General features: G+C 44.3%; 1 protein-coding gene across 1 annotated transcript in view; it reads left to right on the forward strand.

The window, feature by feature from the left end:
• LY86 (lymphocyte antigen 86) overlaps nucleotides 1–15014 on the forward strand; it is a 73241-nt gene that overhangs the window by 23732 nt on the left and 34495 nt on the right. The window lies entirely within an intron of this gene.

Consider the following 15014-nt stretch of genomic DNA (forward strand, 5'->3'; position numbering starts at 1 on the left):
TTTTTGCTACTTCCTGTGTGAGTTAATCATTATTTCTAGATAAAAAGTTAAAAAAAAAAAAAAAAAAGTCATGCCTGTAGCCCCTGAGCCTAAGGCCCTGCATCTTTCTTGTGTAGATACTGGACACACAGGCCTGTGCCCCAGAAACCCTGGTCTCCGGGGCAATCTAAAAGCTGGCTGGCCCCAGAAGGGATTTTAAAAGCCTCTAATGAGACCACATTCTCATCATGCAGGGGAGGAAACAGAAACTCAGTGGAGCAGGGTGACTGCCAGCCATCACCCTGATTTAATTTCTGGGTTAAGTAGAAGCTGCTGTCCCTGGGGGCGCCTGAAGAAAAGTGAGACAGGGCTGGATTTGTTGGTTTGGGCGGTAGGTGCGGGGAGGGTGTATCCATCAAAGGATACAGTGATTCCCCTGTCAAACTGTAGGGATCAGTGCTGCGGTCATTTAGTTCCATGTGATGGGAAGAATGTTTATGTGCAGCAAAGCCAGTAAGTCGGGGCTCTCCCTGCAAGATGAGGACACATGGTGACAGCAGAAACTCTTCCTAACCCCAACAGTCACAGAATTACAAATAGTTTATCCTCCCCCACCCCCACCCCAAGACGGCTCCCTTGTTGGTCTGCTCATCGTCTTCTCCTCTTCTTTAGGAGGCACCGGGAACCAAACCCGGGGCCTCCCGTGTGGGAGACGGGCACCCCATTGCTTGAGCCGTATCTGCTCCCCTGCCAATGGTCTTTTATTGCCCAAGTTGCAGAACCTTGTTTGCTGAATTCTTAACTGATGTAATGCCAAAAATAGGAGTTCTTAACTTTTATTTCTTTTTCTTGTATATCGTGGGCACATTTAGCTGTCTGTCGAACATTTTTGGAAATGCTTCTGAGGATAATGTTTTAAATGAATGAAATGCAAAGACTACAAAGGGTGAAAACAGCACACAATTCTATTCTATTGCAGTTGTCAAATGATTTTAAAAAATAAGTTCAAGATTGATGTAAAAAAATGAAAAGTCAGGGGGCTATGTCTAAAACTAAATAATCTTTTTTCCCTATTGCCTAGTACAGTTTTCAGCACCAAAAAAGGGGTTCAAAAATGTTTGTAGGTGCAATGGATGTGTCATGATGATGGGGGAGAGTGTTGCTGTGGGGGGTGTGTGGGGACCTCATAGTTTTTAATGTAATATTTTTAAAAAATGAATTTTTAAAAAATGTTTGTAGGGAAGTGGACTTGGCCCAGTGGTTAGGGCATCCATCTACCACATGGGAGGTCCAAGGTTCAAACCCCGGGCCTCCATGACCCGTGTGGAGCTGGCCCACGCACAGTGCTGATGCTCACAAGGAGTGCCGTGCCACACTGGGGTGTCCCCCATGTAGGGGAGTCCCACGTACAAGGAGTGCACCCCATAAGGAGAGCTGCCCAGTGCTAAAGAAAGTGCAGCCTGCCCAGGAATAGGCGCCGCACACACGGAGAGCTGACACAACAAGATGACACAACAAAAAGAAACACAGATTTCCGTGCCGCCGACAACAACAGAAGTGGACAAAGAAGAACACGCAGCAAATAGACACAGAGAACAGACAACTGGGGTGGGTGGGGGGAAAGGGGAGAGAAATAAATAAAATAAGTAAATCTTTTAAAAAATATATTTGTAATTGTCTCATTGTGTTGATTTGAGTCTTTTGTAGGCCCCAAAAAGTTTTGTTTTTAAAGTGAACCTATTGTGAACCTTTGATTAGATCACATCAGTTAAGGGCCATTTGACCAGATTTTTCCAGTAGGGCATGGCCCAGGGCAGGTCTTAATCCTGTGACTGGGTCCTTTATATGTGGAGGAATGAAAGCCACAGGCACAGGGCGGGAAAAGGCTGCAGTGGTAGAGGAAAGTCTAGAGAAATCAAGGAACCTGGGGGAAAGAAAAGCTACAGGTGGAGGAGCCCGACGCAGAGCTAGTGATGAGACCTGGAGAAGGCTGAAACTTCAGGGCCACCATTGTGCCTTGCCCTGTAGTAGGAGTCCAGGATCATCAGCAGGCAAACTTCAGGGAGACAGCATCTCTGATGATGCCTGGATTTGGACGTTTTCCCAACCTCAGAACTATAAGCTTTTAACCCAAGAAATTTCCATTGTAAAAGCCAACCCACTTCTGGTATGTTGCATTGGCAGCCTTTAGCAAGCTAAAGCACCCAGTAAACCATGGCAAATTAGCCTATCTCCCTCTATTTTCTCTGCATCTACCAAAAATAGGAAAAATCAGATTGCTGCTATGTTCTGATATCTGTTCTGACTTCATATATGTCTCAAATGTAATCTAACTGCAGGAACATTTACCCCTGAGCCTGAGCAGTGACTATTCTGAGAAGAAAGGTGATCTTTAATTCCCCTAGTACAGGAAAGAACAAATTGAGGTTCAGAAGTGTGTTGGCAAAACATTTGAGGAGATAAAGGAGCAGATGGGCAATTTCCAAAATTCAGAATAATTCTGCTAAGGGGATATGGTCCCTTATGGTCCCTCTGTCTGATTGTTTACTGACATTCCTTCATTCACTCAGAAAACATTTTTCTAGCATTTCTCATACAGTACAGTGAACCAAACAAAGTATTGTCAGGGTGAAGAACTAAGAAATAGTAAAAGCTTTTTTGTAGTTTAAAATTCTTAAGGAGAGATTGCTTAAAGAGTGTAGAGTGTAGAATTCTTCTACCTCCCTCCAAAAAAGAGAAGGCTATTTCTGCCCCTGTGCCCAAGAGCAGAGGCAGACTCTGGAAAAGAAACATAGTGTTTGGGACACAAAGATGATGCTTTACCCCTACAGGCAGTGGATGTTTGTGAGGATACACCAGGGACTCAATATAACACTCTACCCAAGTCCCCGCCACAGCAAAACTGATACGCAGAGATCCCGAGCGGGTGAACACTGGCCAACTTTATGAACAAAGATCAATCTGACTGGGCTGGAAAGGATGCTTCTGGTGTCCTATTTCTTTTATGAAGCCCCAAATGTCTTATTTATCATTACAAGCCCCACCCCTTTTGGGTTTTTTGTTTGTTTGTTTGTTTGATTGTTTAATTTCAGGGATTGCTTACGTTGCTGTCTGCCTAAGGTGGCGCTCTGAGTGAGCCCAGCAGGTAGACCAGGAGTCCTGAGCAAGCCTGGGCTTTTCAGGTCTCTCTCCCAGGCTCACCCAGCCCCACATCTCCCACACACGTCTGCCAAAACACTGCTGGCTCTTCCTCATTCTTCTCTACCTTGGGAGTTGTTGATGGACGTGTCCTGTGTTATGCTCCCAACCCTTGCTAGCTCTCACGGTTCATCTTTTTAGCTCTAACCTCTTCGTCTTTGAGCTCCCATCTCAAACCCCTCCGTATCCTGCATAGTGTATGTATAGTTGATGCTCATGAAGTGAAATAGAGGAAACTTTCCTTTCCAAGGGGCTGTTCAAAAAAGTTCTGTGGAAGCAGAGACCTGCCTTTCCTGAAAGAATTCCTTGACAAGCTGCTTGGGTAGAGGTTCCAGGAGGCTTGGGTGTGAGTCCAAGTCAGCACTGAGACAAGGGGAAGCATTTAGTTCTTTCTCTGAAGAAAGAAGAAGTTATAGAGATGAGAAAAGAATTAAGGGTAGAGCCAGGAACAGAAGAAAGCAACGTGGGGGGAGGTTATAGCTCCTTGAAACCCCCTAAATCTTCATAAATCCTATCAAAACCATGAAATAATATGTAAGGAGAGTTCTTAGGAACTCTAGGGAGGGGCTAAACTTTGAGCCTGGAGCAATGCAGAATCTATGAGCCAAGCTAATGATTGTACACCCAAGGCATTAGTCAAAAACTTGGTGTGGTTTGTAACAGTGATTTTCAAACTAGGCCATGCAAGAGAGTTACCTGGAGAGCTTTTAAAACTTCTGATGCCCAGGTTTCACCCAGACCTATTAAATCAGGAGCTCAGGTGTTTTTTGGTTCTTTGGTTTTTTGTGTTTTTTTGGGGGGGAGGGGGTATGTTTTCTTGGCATTTAAAATTTATTTTTTTAATTAGAGCCGTTATTGGTCTACAGAAAAAATCATGCAGAAAGTAGAATTCCTATGCACCCTTCTCATACATGAAGTCTTCCCTACTATTAACAATCTGCATTCATGTGGTATTTTTATTATAACTGATAAAACAACACTATTATAACTATATAATTAACTATAATCCATAGTTTACATTAGGGTTCATTCTTTGTATTGGATAGTTCTATGTTGTTGTTTTGCTTTTATACTGGTAACATATATGCAACTAAAATTTCCCATTTTAACTACTTTCCAATATAGAATTCAGTGGTGTCACCTATAGTCACAATATTGTGCTACCATCACCACCATCCATTGCCAAAACTTTTCCATCATCCCCCCAAAAAACTCTGTCCCAATTAAGCATTAACTCGTCACTCCACACCCCCTCCCCTTCCCCTGGAAACCTGTATTCTAGATTCTGACTCTGCGAATAAGCTTATTTTAATAACTTCCTGTCGGTGAGATCATACACTATTTGCTCTTTTGTGTCTGGCTTATTTTACTCAACATGGTGTCTTGAAGTTTCATCTCTGTCGTAGCATATACTAGCACTTCATTCCCTTTTATGACTGAATAATACTCCATTACGTGTATATATCACATTTTGTTTGTTCAAGGCTTGTCTCTCTCCCTGGGGCTCCAGCGTCCCAAACTAAACTCTGCGTTCTCCTTGTCTGTGTATTTACTTCCCTGTCTTTGGTTGAGCATCCATTTACATTGCTCACAAAGGGGGCATAGTCAGATAAAAGCCCTAATCTTGATTTAATAAAGTAAAAGTGAAACCTCTGAATCTAATACAATCTAATACACTCAGAGGAACAGACCAGTTTACAGACACAATCCAAAATCTATTTTTGGAATTCATCAACAGTACCAAACTGCCACACCGGGGCATTTGGTAATTCTATACAGTATTTAACTTTCTGAGGAACTGCCAAACTGCTTCCCACAGAGTCTCGGTGTTGGTGGTTTTTAAAAGCTCCCCAGATGATTCCAACGTGCAGCCAAGTTCAAGAACCAGTGCCGTAGACCATGCCCAGCCATTGGATCGTGTTCAGTACAACCCTTCTCTTATCTCAAGGGCCAGGGTATCCAGGTTTTACTTAAGAACTATCTACTGAATTTACCTGAATTATCTTTGAGTGCTCTTACATTAAAAAAGAATTTTTTTAAAAAGTCTTGCTTTCATTTTCTGCAATGTCAATTTTGCCCTTCTCTCAGAATCCACCCTCTCTCTCTTTTTTTTTTTTTTTTTTTGGCTCAATTATTGAGTGTTACTATGTGCCTAACACTGGAGTAGGTGTTTCTCATATATTATTCCTCTGGATTCCTACAAAAAAACAAACAATAACCACCAAAAATACACAAAGGGAGCTATACAGGCATACCTCGATATTTCAGGTTCAGTTCCAGACTGCTGTAACAAAATTAATATGGCAATAAAGTGAGTCACACAAATGTTCTGGTTTCCCATATAAACATTGGGTTTGTACTATACTGTAGAATATTCAGTGTGCATAGACATATTCAGAGTGCATAGACATTTTCAGCATTGTGTCTTAAAAAATGTACAAACTTTAATTAAAATGTGACAGTTTTAATTAAGTGAGCATATGCTGTTGGAAAATGGTACCCACAGCCTTGCTTGACACTAGGTTGCTACATACCTTCCATTTGTAAAAAAATGCCATGTCTGCAAAGCGCAGTAAAGCAAACCATGATAAAACAAGGTATCCCTGTAATTATTCTCATTTTATAGATGTGAAAACTGAAATCACTTAGATTCTAAGGCCTCTGCATTGTCTTCAGCTGCCCCTTTGCAGAGTCACAGTGACCTGTGCTTGGAAACAGTCCTAGTGAAATGGGGAAGCTGGATTCATCTTGTCCTTCCTTGTAACCAATGAGAAGCTTCAGAGGAGCAGGGCCTTGGAATATGTGCTTGGACTCATTTGGGCTCTGTCCCCAGCTCTGCTTCTTTCCTTTAGTTGCACCACCTCACATACAAGTCCTCTCTTACACACAGCCATGAGAGCTGAGAGCCACACAGAAGGCAGTACAAAGCATGCTGGGTCTGGACACCTTTGGAAGGTCACTTGTCTCTCTTGTTGCAAAGCAGGGATGTTAAGACCTGACACTTAGGAAGCGGGCTTGGACCAGTGGTTAGGGCATCCGTCTACCACATGGGAGGTCCGCCGTTCAAATCCTGGGCCTCCTTGACCCATGTGGAGCTGGCCTACGCACCATGCTGATGCGTGCAAGGAGTGCAACGCCACGCGGGGGTGTCCCCACGTAGGGAGCCCCACACGCAAGGAGTGTGTCCCATAAGGAGAGCTGCCCAGAGCGAAAGAAATTGCAACCTGCCCAGGAATGGTGCCACACACACGGAGAACTGACACGACAAGATGACGCAACAAAAAGAGACACAGATTCCCATGCTGCTGACAGCAACAGAAGCAGACAAAGAAGAACATGCAGCAAATAGACACAGAGAATAGACAACTGGAAGGGGGGCAAGGGGAGAGAAAAAAAAACACACACACAAAGAAAGACCTGATGCTCTGGCTACTCATGAGGCTGGTGAGAAGATCGATAAGTCAAATACCTTTTTTTTTTAAGATTTTTTTTTTCTCCCCTTCTTCCCTCCTCCTCCCAGTTTTCTGCTCTCTGTGTCCATTTGCTGTGTGTTCTTTTGTGTCCATTTCTATTCTTGTTAGCAGCCCCAGGAATCTGGGTCTCTTTTTTTGTTGCATCATCTTGCTACATCAGCTCTCCGTGTGTGCAGCACGACTCCTGGGCAGGCTGCCTTTTTTTGCACAGGGCACACTCCTTGTGCGTGGGGCTCCCCTACATGGGGGACACCCCTGAGTGGCATGGCACTCTTTGCACAGATCAGCACTGCATGTGGGCCAGCTCACCACACGGGTCAAGAGGCCCTGGGTTTGAACTCTGGACCTCCCATGTGGTAGGCAGACACTCTATGAGTTGAGCCAAATCCACCTCCCCAAATGTGTTTTAGGTCTTCTTGGTACATTTGGTTCAAATACAGTTCTATAAATGAGCAAAGACAGGGCTGGTTTCAGACGCATCTACCACCCAGGTTACCAATACCTGCTCACTTGTCCATTGTTTTCCATGGTACCAGGAGCTAACAACAAATACCTTAGCTTTTTCTTTTAAATCATACCCAGTTAACTATTTTGAAAATAAGGATACTGTTATGACTTGAAACCATGTTCTTAAATCATGTTCTTAAAGCTAATCCATTCCTATAAGTGTAAACCTATTTTTGGTAGAGCATTTTGGTTAGGTTTCTTCTGTTAAGGCCTAGCCCAGGGTGAGTCTTAATCCTCTTACTGGAGTTCTTTATAAATGGCATAAATATGGAGGGGAGGGGAGGGGAGAGAGAGAGAGTGACCCATGGAAACAAGAAATTGAAAACAGCAAAACCTAGAAGAGAAAGGAGAGACCAGCAGATGCCACCATGTGCCTTGCCATGTGACAGAAGAGTCCAGGAGCACTGGCAGCCAGGCTTTAGAAAGAAAGTATCACTTGATGAGGCCTTGATTTTGACATTTTTCTCAGCCTCAAACTGTAAACTTGTAAGGTAATAAATTCCCATGGTTAAAGCCAACACATTTTGTGGTATCTGCTTCGAGCAGCTTAGCAAACTAAAACAGGAAGGTATTCCTTGTCAGCACGCCCAGCATTTAAAGAAGAGTCACAGAGTTCATCTTCACATCTACACACACCGTCAAGTAAGCCTCTCTGTTCCATCATGCCCTGTTCTTGTCCTCCCTTCAAAAGATAAGCAGACGTGAAGAAAATGTAGAAAGGAAATGTGACAGGTATATCATGGTCTGTCTCTGTGTCACTGCACACGGATCTGGTTCCTGTGATTCCCAAGTAAAGGATTGTATGTAGAAGGGAATCTCTTACAGTAGACGGCTGAATTAGTCAGCCAAAGGAATGCTAATGCAGAACACCAGAAATCTGCTGGGCATTACAAAGGGTATATATTTGGGATAGGAGCTTACAGATACCAGGCCATAAAGCATAAGTTACTTCCCTCACCAAAGTCTATTTTCACGTGTTGGAGCAAGATGGCTGCAAGGGTTCAGGCTTCCTGGGTTCCTCCCTTCCAGGGTTGTACTTCTCTCTGGGCTCAGGGTTTCTCTCTTCCTGGAGCTGGCTTCTCTCTCCTCTGTGAGCTTACTTCCTGGGGTTCCAGCTTAAGGCTTCTAGCATCAAACTCCAACATCAAAATTCCAACACCAAAAGCCCCCAACTCTGTCCTTTGCCATGCCTTTTATCTGTGAGTCCCGACTCAATGCCCTAATGACGTGGCCCAATCAAAGCCCCAGTCATAACTCAGTCATGCCCAGGTACAGACCAGATTACAAACATAATCCAATAGCTATTTTTGGAATTCATAACCATTTCAAACTGCTACAATGGCCTATAAGTAAAATTCAAGTCTGTACCCTTCAGATGTAGGAGAGGCAGATCCTAAAGGCGAATCTTCCATATGAAAGAACAGCAGGCTCACTTTTTAAAGTTTTTCTGTTCCAGATGGCTCTGTTGGGGATTGATGGATGTCCCCCACAAAAAGACACCTTCAGGTTTTCCTTCACTTTCCTGTGGGTGTGAACCCATTTGTAAATAACACCTTTGAAGGAGCTATTATTAGCTTAGGTGTGGTCTCGTCAGTGAATAGGGTCTTGGAATATCCTATTTAGATAATGCCAGATTGAACCAGACCGGCCTTAATCCAGGTGACTGGAGGCTTTATAAAGAAAGGAAATGCAGGCTCACTCGGTACAACCCAGAAACCAGAAGAAGCCATGAGAATGCAGCAGATTCCCCTGTGTGGGAGGCCGGGAGGCGAGCCGAGGAACCTCAAGGCTTGTGGCAAGTCAGCACTAGAATGCTATAGACTCTGGAAGAAAGCACTGCCTCTTAAGAGCTTGATTTGGATTTCTGGCCTCCAAAATCATGAGACAATAAATTCCTGTTGCTTAGGCCAACCATTGTGAGGTATTTGTCATAGCAGCCCTACTGAGCCAGCAACCTGAGGCATGGGTGGGCTCCAGATTAATAACAAGCGAAACAACCATGGCAACCAAACAGAAGAGGCACGTTTTCCTGAAGCCCCACTCGTCTGGTCACTTAAGCAGCCACAGAGCTGTGGGAAACTGGTCTCGTATAGACTTTTTGCCACTTTGTTCTCCCCACAGCTAGCAGTGCCTGACACATATTAGACAGTAAATACTGTTGAAAGAATGTGTAGTAACACTCCCACTAAAATCGTGTTTAAAATGAAGAGTGGCTAAGCCACGTGATGCGCGGTAAATCCATAGAAGACTTGCCTTGCACCTAGGAGGCAATCAATAAATCTATGTCGACTACAAAACAAGCGACTTTGAGTATACATGCATCTTTTACCGAGTGTATTATTTGATTGTGTAATATTAACCTAAAGGAAGAAGTCAAACATAGGGTGTGACTTTTTTCAAGGGAAGCACTGCTATGAACTTTGTTTTGTAATAATATAACACCCTTCTAGAGTAGGTCTGTTTTCTACCAACGGCACGAAGGAGACACAATCGTAGCTCTTAAAGTAATGTGGGTTTCCAGAGATTGAACCCCAGGGTTAAGTTGTGTTAGAAGAAAAGTCAGTGTTCTGAGTCTCACCGTGTAGCCTGACCTAAATATAGGAGGAGGGGGGCAGAAAAAGAGAAAGAAGGAGAAAAAAGAAGAGACACAAAGACACAACCTTCCCGGAGCAGAAAGGGACCTGGACAAGTCGATGGGGTGGGTGGGGAAGGCGGTGGGGCTCAGGCTGGAGGGGTACCTGCCCTTTCCATGGTAACGCTGGTGAAAGAATTCTGCCCTCCCGCAAGAGCAGGGAAGCCAGCGCTTCACTGACTTGGCCACAGTTTTTAAAATCCAAGCCATAGAACTGGGTGAAGGATGCATGGACTGCTCTGTGCCCTTTTTGCAACTTCCCATGAGTCTATAATCATTTCAAAATAAAAAGTTAAAAAAAAAAAAACTCAAGCATAGCTACGAAATCTGAAAAAGGGGATTTGTTTACCATATGAGAGCTGCCCCCACCCCTCTATCCCTCAAGTCACCCAACTGGCAGAACAGAAGCTGCAGGGGTTGTGCTCCATCCACGCACACCAGGATTTAGGGTGACGTCCATGTAAGCACAATGATTTGCCTAAAACCAAACTGAGCAGGAGGGCGCAGCACAGCCCTGCCCCGGGGAGCCATCAGGTTTCCCACAGCCTCCCACCGGCCTTTGGGGAGGGACTGCAGCTCCCAAGGCTGTGCTGCTGGGTTTTGTTTTCTTCCCGCTGATCGCAGTGGAAAGCTCAACACTGGCTAGATGTTACCAAGGCAAACATTCTTTTTCCTCCTCTCCTGGACCACCGCCTGGTTCTAGCCCAGCCCAAGAGAGTATGCAGAGCATTAATTGAGCTCAGCACAAAAAAAAATGGTGCGGGAGCTGAGCTTTGTGGAGCCCCTGCTCACTTTAAGCCCTGAGCATTTGCCCAAGTCTACTCTCCTCCACGAATGTGCAAGGAAGCTGCCCTGGGGAATGGATTGGTTGCTGCAGCCTCCAGTATGCAATTCAGCTGCTGCTGGCTGCCTTCCCGGAGCGTGTTTTCCACCACCGCAGGATTTACAGAGTTGGTTCAGAGAAGCTTGATTTCCACGCACACACGTCCCAAGGGGATGGGGCCAGTTTGGAGGGCAGCCTGGGTGCACTCACAATAACTACTGCCCTCCCTTTGGCTCCAGCAATAGACGGTGACGAGAACAGAGGGCAAGAAGGGGGCGACGACAGAGAGGCTGGGGAAAAAAAAAAAGTTTAAAATGAGATATCGCTTATATTTCATGGTGAAGTTTTTACTTCTTTCCTCAACGCATTGGCCACTATACAATGGAGAGTCTGGAGGAAATATTTGTCGCTGCCATCGAAGCTCTGGAATACCGACTCTCATTAAATGTTCAGCTTTATGGTTTCAGAAGATCCAGATGCCAATCACTCGATTTACAGGTCTTAAAAATTACCCGAGGCAAGTGTCCATAGAGGAAGTTTCTCCTCTCCACCCCCCCCCCCCCGTCGAGTCTTATAAAATGGAAGAACTACTTCAAAAATATAACCCACCACCTTTTATTTGGGGGGTGTTTCTGAAGCATTTGCAGTACAAGTGAAGCCTACTCATTGAGTAAGTAATTCTTTAAAGCAGCAGTTCTCCACCAGGGCTGACTTTTGTCCTCCAGGGGACATGAGACGATGTCTAGAGACGTTTTTTGGTTGTTACAACTTGGGGGTGCCGGGGATGCTACTGGCCTCTAATGGGCAGAAGCCAAAAAATGCTGCTAAACATCCTACAAAGTACCCAGCAGTCCTCATCGCAAAGAATCATCCGGCCCAAAATGCCAAGAGCGACAAAGCGAAGGAACCACGCTTAAAAGTTCTCAAGAAATTTGCTACCAATAACCTTCATTATTCTTCAGCACATACTTATTGGGAATTTAGGATAATCTTAAGATATATATGCTAGGCCCTGGGGCTGGGGACCCCACCTCCACAGCATCGAGTAGAGGGATGACAAAGGTAGATAAAAACATATAATGTAATACAAAGTGGGCTGAGTGCCTGCCTGGAAGTCCATTTACATAGAGGGAGGGATACGAGTTTGTGAGGATGGACTTGGGGACTGGGCAGGAGCTGACGCCCTTTGCCGAAACCACATGCTCACTCTCAAAAACATCGCAATCAAATGTGGAATTGAAATAATTGCTAGGAAAGATCACCAACCTGTGAAGCATGTTTAAAGCAATCTTTCTGCTTTTACCCACACACGCACACATCTTTAGAGAAAAGAGACCTATTGCTTTCTTTGTGAATTTGTTCCTTAACAATATTTTCCTAACAATAAATGTTTCTCCTGCATCAAGGAAATGCTTTTGTTCTTTATTTCCTTCTCCTGCCCTTGGTTTACTCCTCTTATCTATCTTTTAAAATGTTGATAAACATGCAGAGAAATTCTAATTCACTAAGTAATTCATACTGAGCTTCTTTTATCTTTCCTCAGAATGCACCTTATATTTATTCATTAATTTGGGGCATGCACTCTCCTACATGTCCCTATCTTTTTCAATACTATGATGCAAGTATGTGGCAAAAGCTATTGTCTTCATACCCCCCACCCCCGCTTTTATTTCACAAACTGATAGAGGTCGTGAATTAGAAAAATGTTGGGATGGCACAAAGATGCTTACAAAGGAATAAAATGAGTGTAAGAAAAGAGGGCTTTTCCTCCAGGAAAATCAGCGACCAGATCAAAGGAGTTTTGATCAAACAAAAGTGCCTCTACATTAGATTTGAGAGGCTGAAATTGCCTGGGGATCGTTCCCATGGCAAATAGCATAGACAATTATGTATCTTCCGGGTCAGCGATGTGGGTGATAAAACTGTCTGGAACAATATCAATGGCAAATGTGAGCTCGTAGCAAAGCTGAAACTGAAATATGTTATGAAACAGTCCTACCAGATGCCATATGCCTGCACACGAAACTAGACGATATTCTGGGCAATCTCAAAAGTCAAATAATAAACATACGCATTTGAGCCTCTGCTCTGTGAATTCTTCTGTGCAATAGCAGGCAGCATTTTTATCAGTGCTTTTATTTATATTAAGTCTCTGTTTGAATCATCTCTCTGACATCTTCTAGTCCTGAGACCTGGGCAAGCTAATCTAACCTCTCTGAGTCTACCTTTTCCCAGCTGTAAAATGTGGACAATCATACCTTTCTCTTAAGGTTGTTATTTGTTGTATCAATCTGACTCTGTCTGGGGAAAACAGAGACCATGTCAATTACTTTAAAAGAGAGAATTTAATATAGGGAATTAGTTAAGCAGCTGTTACAAATCCCCTCACCGCCCCCCTGCCCCCAACACACACACCAAAAGCAAAAAAGGGACACTGAGGGAGCAGCCACCACCCCTAGAGCTGGGAGAACAGAGAACAGAGATTGGGTTATTAGAGCTTGGAGGCCTACTGGAAGGGTCTTGGGAAATGGAGACTAAGGCTTCTGAAGAAGAAATACCAGTCTCCGGGATGCTATAATCTCAGAAGCATAAGAGGCCTGCAGAACTGAGCCTCAGCTGATGCTGGGGGTTCCAGAAGGAGCTGGCCACTGGAACTGCCTCCTCCTGCAGAGTGGTGGGCCGTAGAGGATGACACTCTTAGGGAACAGTGAGTGAGCAAGACGGAGACAACTTCTGCCTCATCTCCTTCTGTCATCTCTGCTGGCAGATGTCAAAGCAGAAATGTGATTGCAAAGATCCCAGCTTCACAAAGTAGAGAACAGAAGGCTGCGTTTGGTGCTGAGAGACAAGAGCTTTCCTATATGGTACATCATTCATCCACTATGAATATTCATGGTATGTGTACTATGGGCCAGACTATGTGGCTCTGTGTTAGGTCCTGGAAAGTCTGGAAAAGTAAGTGGAAAATTTTTTATAAAGTACATAGCTCAGTGGCTAGCACAGCGTAGACCCTTAGTTAAAATGATCTCTCCTCTCTCAGGCCCAGGGGGAAGCATAATGGAAAAGGAAATGGAAAACAAAACAAAACAAAAATCCAGCGCCTGTCTTTAAGGAGTTTCATGTTTAGATTAAGTGTTGTGGGATAAGCCAAACAGCCAAGTATAAAGTAATACATGTTTGCATGCTCTAAAAATATTTCAGATGGTAACTTTTTCAGAAAAGCAAAAGAATACTTGGCAACTCTTAGGGAAGCCTTCATAAAGAAGATGGAAATGGAGCAAGTTCTTAATATTTAAGCGATGGCCAAAGGGGTAAGACCACTTGGGATGGGAGAAAATGCGTGAGCGAATCAATGACAGTGGGAATTTGCTGGATGTGCATGTGACCACCCCAGGCTCCAAGAACGGGGATGGATTCGTAATGTGGAATTTGGAACAAGAGACAGTAGGACATTTCTGGACTTTCTTCTGAGGCATAGAGGAAGCATCGGAGCCTTCTGAACGAGCAGGATAATGCGTTATAAATATTGTTTATTTGTGTAGTCCATATTATACCTAACACAATGCCTGACAGATAGTGACTCTGAAAAAAAAAATTACATGGGATAGGATGGAAGGGAATAGGGTTGCATGAGATGGCATGAGATGGAGCTAGGTCCTGATTTTGAAACTCTGCATTTATCTCCCTCTGTTTTAGTGGCTATAATAACAAAGAAATACATTTATGAAATGTTCTGTGCAATCAATAAGCAATTTTATTTTTTTTAAAGATTTATTTATTTATTTATTTCTCTCCCCTTCCCCTCCCCTCCCCCCCCCCCAGTTGTCTGCTCTCTGTGTCCATTCACTGTGTGTTCTTCTGTGACCGCTTCTATCCTTACCAGCGGCACTGGGAATCTGTGTTTCTTTTTGTTGCGTCATCTTGCAGTGTCAGCTCTCCTTGTGTGTGGCGCCATTCTTGGGCAGGCTGTACTTTCTTTCGCGCTAAGCGGCTCTCCTTATGCAGCACACTCCTTGCGCATGAGGCTCCTCTACGCGGGGGACACTCCTGCGTGGCAGGGCACTCCTTGCGCGCATCAGCACTGCGTGTGGGCCAGCTCCACACAGGTCAAGGAGGCCCAGGGTTTGAACCATGGACCTCCCATGTGGTAGGCGGACGCCCTATCCACTGGGCCAAGTCTGCTTCCCCAATGAGCAATCTTCATACCAAAAGTTCAGGAACTAAATTCAAATGATGATGAGAATTTTAACAAGTAGAGCTGTAACCTACCCACCCACCAACAAGCCACTATGCTCTTCTCCCAGGTGAGACCCTAACATGAGAGTGAACCTGATAAAGATCAATGTTGACCTTGGACAACCTGGGAGGGGCTGGTTAAAAATGTCCTGGGCTTATAAAAAAA

Source organism: Dasypus novemcinctus, chromosome 22 (assembly GCF_030445035.2).
Source record: "Dasypus novemcinctus isolate mDasNov1 chromosome 22, mDasNov1.1.hap2, whole genome shotgun sequence".
Taxonomy (NCBI): Eukaryota; Metazoa; Chordata; class Mammalia; order Cingulata; family Dasypodidae; genus Dasypus; species Dasypus novemcinctus.